The following is a 7163-nucleotide window of genomic DNA, read 5'->3' on the forward strand; positions in this document are numbered from 1 at the left end:
TATGTCATAGGTAGTGGCTACAAAATTAGGACTGACTTGTGTCCTAATTCTGCAAAACAGCAATTACGGGAAAACACATTACGAATGGAGCAGCAAAAAAAAATTGATGGGTTGCTTGATATTGACAACAACATGCAAAGAAATAAGCAACCCATTATTGTCAATGGCCACACAATCAGACAATAAAATAAGCTAAAATTCAGATTAGAAACGCTAAACATTGACACATTTGTACATATAGTCTTAAATGTAACTACCATACCTACCATTGCCTTTTAACTCATTCTAACAGCCTAGGTTTGAAGAGTACCAAAATATCAATGGGAAACAATGGGCTGGCACACCATATCAATGACCCAATACCCATTACCCATGACTCAATTTCCACATTAACTTTCATTAAAATCAATGCTTAAACATAGCAAAAATGAAAGGAAAGGGCATGTGTTTTTATCAGTTTTAACCTCTATGAATATTTAAGATAATGCACAAGAGCACAACAAACTTTGTGGGAATTGGTCACTTTGTATTTCATGGTTTGATTAGTACCTGTACCAAAAGCTCACCAAAATATTCTCATTCCTCAATACCTGTATCTGCTTTATACTTCATCATATCTATCAGGAAAAATATTTTTTGTTTCAATTTTATTTTACAATGTTCCATGCAACAGCACTAAACAATAAACCAAAGTTTTGCTTCAAAGGAAACAAACCACTTTTAGCATGGGGTTTTGAAGTGGAATACCTAGCAGTTTTGTACCTTGAGCTGAGACTAGCACAATTCAAAAGCTTTTACACTCCATCAATCACCCTAGCCAAGGATATATTGATTTTAGTTCCCAAACCATTCCCTTACAGAGGAATGTGGTACCTTATGCCCTTATGGAAGAATGCAAAGAATGCAGTCACCTCTGGCATAGGCTAATTGACAGCCAATCAGCATACTGATACAGTTTGTTTTGAACTATGCAATATGATTGGTCAACTAGTAATAAGCTTCTGCTGCCAGCTGCAAATCCTATTTAGCCTCTACCAAAGATGGAAAATAGTTCTTCCTATATAAAAATATCTTTAAAATTCATATTCTTAGCATTTATCATTTTCTTTTCTGATCTGGATCATCTTAAGCATGAAATATCAAGCTGTAGCAAAGAGCTTATTTGGGGTAAGTCAAAGTTGTATATCTATTTCAATTGAAACAGCAAACGCAAACCAACATGTGTCAGAATAAGTGAGAATATAAGAAAAATACTGTGGGAAGCCAATCGATCGATCGTGTCTACTACATGTTAAGGCGAATTTCACATGGCTGCTGAGTACCGATATCAGCTACAGGATTGGGATAACCATTGTCCCTGATCAGACCGTCCCTAGCTGGACAATGTCCTTGCAGGGACTAAAATGATCACCTTACATGGTCAAAACCCACTAACCCACCTACCTACTTTAATTTAGTTTTGACTGGGAGACAACCCAAACACATCTTTTTTGGCATTTTTTATCTGAAAAAGTTTGAATCAATAATGCTGGCAAGGCTTCAAGGAAAAAACTTTGAATCAATGGCCACACAACCCATAGAAATGGATTATAGGGCACAAACAAATGATCTTTGCATGGATCCTTACATGGAATTTAAAATTACCTTCATTCACAAAGGATCACTGCAATACTGATCCTTCAACATCCTTACCTTTTCTGATCCCTTTTGTAATGAGCTTCTGCTGAAGACCATGAAAAAAGAAGTTATCTCAGCTTTTTAAGCATCCAAAGCCAAAATCTTGATCCCAACCAGTGTTTACAGTTGAATTGAATTAAAATTCCATTTAAATTTCCTTCCACTCACAACACACAACAAACAACTCTCCAAACAACAAATTTGGCGAATGCATCAAGGTTTGCCTTTTACGGAAATCTAGATCCTTAAACAGCAGCTAAATTATGATAGAAAAACACAGTGAATTAACCAGCTGACGCGCAGGTAAGCCAAGGTGTGAACAATGAACGCTGAACATTTAACAATTCAGATACTGCTAACGAATACAAACACAGCAGAAATGTGAGCCCTAGTTTTTTTTAAATGATCTGTGTCAGTTATAGTGCTTTAAATTAAAGCACATTCAAAATAAGGTGCCAAAAAGCCAAAAGGCAACAGGCGCGCACATATGATTTTTGAATGGTCGTGGCAGCCAGGCCCCAGCCGAAAGACGTTGCCTCACATGGACTCATAAAACCTGCTGCCTGCTGGGGTCCAAAATGGGCCCTCCTGGTCTTTTTAACCCGCGCCCTGCTGGGGGGGTGTTTGAACACCCCCCCTTGTGGTTTTTCGCGAATATCTCAAAAACGGCGGCGCGGAGCGCCGCCGTTTTTGGTACACCTTATCATACATCAATTCTACACATGTTGTGAAAATTTCAGACCAAGGTCATTCAAGGTCAGGTCACCAGGTCACTTGAAGTGACCTCACCTCATAAAAAGTTTCAATGTCAGTCATAGCTACACCGAGTGACCGATCGCTTTGAAACTTTCAGCGATTGCTAAGAGCAATAGCATGTACAAAATGTATATCTCAGAATTTTGATATCGATGACCTAAGGTCAGGTCAATTTTGCGACCTCACCATTATAAGTCAATGGGAGAAAATTGAAATGCGCCTCTTTTGGACGAAAGACATTATAAACACTCCCAAACACTGAATTACAAGTGGTTTAGACACACTGAACATGAAAATGGTGTCCGTGACCCCTGATTATGCCCTGAGGTCATCTTAGGTCACGAATAGTATCTAACAGTTTTTCGCAAATAACTTTTGATAGAGGCATGCTAGAACGATGAAAACGCCTTAGATGTGTTCAGCTCGACGATACCGATCGACTGATATGCAACATGACCCTTTCCGGTCAGGTCATGACCTTGACCTGAGGTCAAATTTTCAAGTTGACCTTTCAAGGTCAAGTTATAGTTCATTCGATGCGTCTTGACAAGAGGAACACGATGCCGGTAAAAGTAAGCTCGTACAAGGCTTGAGTCAAAAATTATTGCAGAAAAACTGTTTCCGAAAAAATCGGCTATTTTTGCAGTTTTTGCCCCCTGCAGGCAAAACCGTTGACGTTAGGTCAAATCTGAGAAAATTACTCAGAAAGGGCGTTAATAGGGCTATCGAATGCGCTTTTCTGCGGCGCTGTAGCTCTATTGGTTCCCGAGTTATGCGTTGGCTTCTTGGAAATTGTCGACATTCGACCTTGAAATCGGCGAAATTTTGCCTTCAATGACCTCTGGTGACCTGACCTTTGACCTGACCAAAAAATTGACCGAAGTGATTTCCTCATTATTTTTGACGCTCTTTCGAACGCCGCCTTCCGCGTGTCGCTACGTGGCCCAGGAGCCGAGTTAGAAGGGGGGGGTGTTCAAACACCCCCCCCCCCCCCCAGCAGGGCGTGGAAATCCAGGACCCCCAGCCGGGCGCGGGTTAATTACCATTTCAGCTCATTTTTAGGCGGTCTAAAGATTAGGGGTCCATTCGAAGCCCATTAGCTTCGGCTGTCTCAAATGGGCCCCTAAATTCAAATGGGAGGGGCACGAGCCCATAGGCGGCGGAACGGGGGGGGCACCGGGGCACCGTGCCCCCCCTTAAATTCTGCAAGGGGGGCACCAATAGCAAGGTGCCCCCCCTTAAATTTGATGTATTAGTACTAGGGGCAGATTCGGGGAAAACTCCAAGGGGAGGGCCATGAATCGAAGTGGTGCCCCTACCTATGCCCAAAATTAAAACCTCAACGGATTTCGGCCACTTAATTTTGGTGGTGCCCTATTTTCAGTTTTTTTTTATTTTCTTTATTTTTGGTTAGTCATGTGATGACTGGTGCCCCTGCACCTGCTAGGCCGCTGATGCCCCTGGAAAGACTGTGGTACCTACCTACCCTGCCCCCTGACAAGCCTACGGTGGGCCCTGACTTGACTTAGGTGCCCATGGGCCCTGACAGGCCTGTGGTGTCCTTGCTAAGCCTGTGGTATCCCTGGGCCTTGGCAGGTTTGTGGTGCCCCTGTTAGAACGCAGGTGCCCTTGACAGGTTTGTGGTGCCTCTGACAATCCTAAATTGCCAACGACAGGCTTGTGGTGCCCTTGACAGGCCCATGGTGCCCTTGCGAGGCCGGTGGTTCCCCTGCGAATCCAATAGTGCCCCTGGCAGGCCTCTGGTGCCCCTGGTAGGTCTGTGGTGCCCCTGGAAGACCTGTAGTGCTTTTGCTAGGCCGATGGTGCTCCTAACAGGCCTGTGGTGCCACTGACAGGCCCGTGGTGCCCCTGCTAGGCCTATGGTACCCCTGGCGGGCCTGTGGTGCCCCTGTCGGCTGTCAGGCCTGTGGTGCTCCTGGCAGGCATGTGGTGACCCCAGGCCCTAAGTCATGACCCATGTGACCTCCACCCTGGGATTCGCCACTGATTAGTACCATGCGATGGCTTCTTGGTAATTTGTTACATGTAGGATTAATGGAATTTATCAAACGAGAATAAGGAAGAGACAAACACATAGGTACTTGGGGATCAGCTTAAAGTTAACCACACATACGGGCAGGGGTGTAATTTTCCTAAAATGATTGTGGGTGCCCAGCTGTAGGGGCGCCCGGCGCCAGGCCGTTTTGGGGCGCGATAGATATTCTTTATGTGGGAGCCTAAATTAACACCGAATTTGATAACATTGCTAGCCGAATGGCGCTTCAAGTGACGTGTCTGACTAAGCAAATACACGCTTAAAAGTGGAAACTGACCGGAAGGACGTAAAAAGCTGTAGAGGGCGCCATCCAGTAGGAGGGGCACCAAATGTGGAGGCACCAGACGGTTACGACTTACGAGGGCGCCGTGAGACGATGAAAAGGGCGCCATTCTCTTGGGAGGGCGCCGAGTGATTGAAAACGCTATGTGGTCCAGGGGCGCTAAGAGGCCAGAAGGGCGCCGCACAGTCAGTAGTGCTACGTTGGTGGGGACGTGGGGACGCCAGATGGTTACGAGGGCGCATTGAGATCATGAAAAGGGCGCCATTCTCGTAAAAGGGTGCCGAGTGATTGAAAACGCTATATGTGGTTCAGGGGCGCTGAGAGGCCAGAAGGGCGCCGAACAGTCGAGGGATGCACGGTGAACAGAGACCTAAGGACGCGAGACGGTCAGGAGGGCGCCGTTAGACCATGAGAATGGCGCGGTGCTGTCAAAAGTGCGCCATTCTCCCAGAAGGGCGCCGAGTGATTAAAAACGCTATATTATCCATGAACGCGAGACGGTCAGGAGGACGCCGTTAGAGCATGCGAAGGGCACCGTACTCTCGAAAGGACGCTTGCAGCCTTGTAAAAGACTTGTGGGTGCATTTTCATCATTGTGTGGGCATACATATTTCAGGATTGTGGGTGCATATGCCCCCACAAAGAGATATAAAATTACACCCCTGCATACGGGGGTGAACTGCCATTTTCGTTTAGTAAAAAATAAAATAAAAAAAAATCATCGTGTCAGGGCTGTGACGAAAAATAAGTGGCCTAAATCCGATGAGAAAACAGGATTTGGGGGTACCCTAGGTTTGGCTCCTTGAGCCATGGTGCCCCCCCTTGTCTCAAATCGTTCCGCCGCCTATGCACGAGCCCATGTGCCCCCCCCCCCCCCCCCTTGCCCATGGCAGGAAGCGTAGACTCGCCGAGCACTCCAGCAGTAACGCACACTTGTAATGACAAATAGTAGCAAACTTCTCCCGAATTCGAGCGCTCAACTACTCATGCTACTCATGGATAGTAGGGTTGTTAAAAAAAAACGAATTTTGGAAAAGTATATGGGCTCATGGCTCATGTGGTGCGGTATTCTTTTCTGAGTCCAATGATACCCTTTTTTCCGAAAAGTATTACTGCTAGGCGCTGCTCAAACGGCTTAAAGAGGACCATGTTACGCCCGCCGACCGGCCGGTGTCAATAAGGGCGAGAATTCGACGCCGCACGGCGGCGGCAGCGCCTTATCGGCACCGCGCGCCACGACATCTGCCGGGCGGCCGGCTGGGCGGTGGGAAGTTATAAGTGCGTGGTCTTATTGCACACGATCGGGGTGAGTTATCCCATGTTTTCGGGGCGGAAAGTTTCAGTGCAGCATCGGTGCGTCTGCCACGGTGGTCTGTGTCGATGGTATAGAAAATAACTCAAGCAGAGCTCAGAAAAGAATGAATGATTCCGGGTAGGTGCCTCGAAATAATCCGTTTCAAGAATACAGCTGCCTTCTTAACCCTCGCACGACCAGGCCATTTCTCATAACACGAACGACCAAGGGGGGGGGGGTTGTTACGACCCCCCCCCCCCTGGCGTTTCGAAACGGAAGGTCGTAGAGCTTAGCGGAAAAACCAACGGATTGCTCTCAACGAGATCTCGCGATTGGTGGTATATTTTTTGGTCCTAGGTCAACATTTGACCTACTTTTGACCGGTCAAAGGTCAAATTTTCGGAAAAATAGACTTTTTTCAACTTTCGGCGGCGATTGCGGCAAAACGGTAGGAGATATCGACTTGAAACCTTCACTATCGTGTTCCTTGATCAATTCTCTATCGTTTGGTATGTATTTCGTTTCCCTAGCTCTAAAAATGGCGCGTTGGGAGCGCCGGAAGTCGGCAAGGTCACAGTCGGCGGCAGAAATTCGAAAAATCAAAATTTAAATTTTTGAAATCTGATCGTATTTTTGGATTTGGGCGGTCCATTTGCTCCCTATAGAAGCTAATATTGCTGCATATTCCCATTGAGGTGACAAGAATTAGCAAAATAGTGGTTCGGGCGCTTTTCAAAAATAGTACCGGACGCTGTTCCTCTTGTGACGTCATAGCTCCGTGACATGACCTGACCCGGTCAAATTTCTTATACTATATGATAGCCAATACTTGCCCCAATATGCATGGGAAGTTTCATCACGATCCATCAACCGATGTCCGTACCACCGGCAGGAAACCTCGGGCGTTGGCACTCAGTTTGTGAAAATCCGGCCGGAGGCTGTACCTCTTATGACGTCATAACTCCGTGACCTGACATGACCCGATCAATTTTTTTCGGCAAAAGATGCGCAAAGGTTGCCCCAGAGGGTATTGAAAATTTCAGCCCGCTACGACAAGCCGTTTAGCGTGCACTTCGAAAAAACCTCAGGGGGGGGGG

Source organism: Amphibalanus amphitrite, unplaced genomic scaffold (assembly GCF_019059575.1).
Source record: "Amphibalanus amphitrite isolate SeventyFive unplaced genomic scaffold, NRLGWU_Aamphi_draft 001868F_arrow, whole genome shotgun sequence".
In the NCBI taxonomy this organism is placed as follows: domain Eukaryota; kingdom Metazoa; phylum Arthropoda; class Thecostraca; order Balanomorpha; family Balanidae; genus Amphibalanus; species Amphibalanus amphitrite.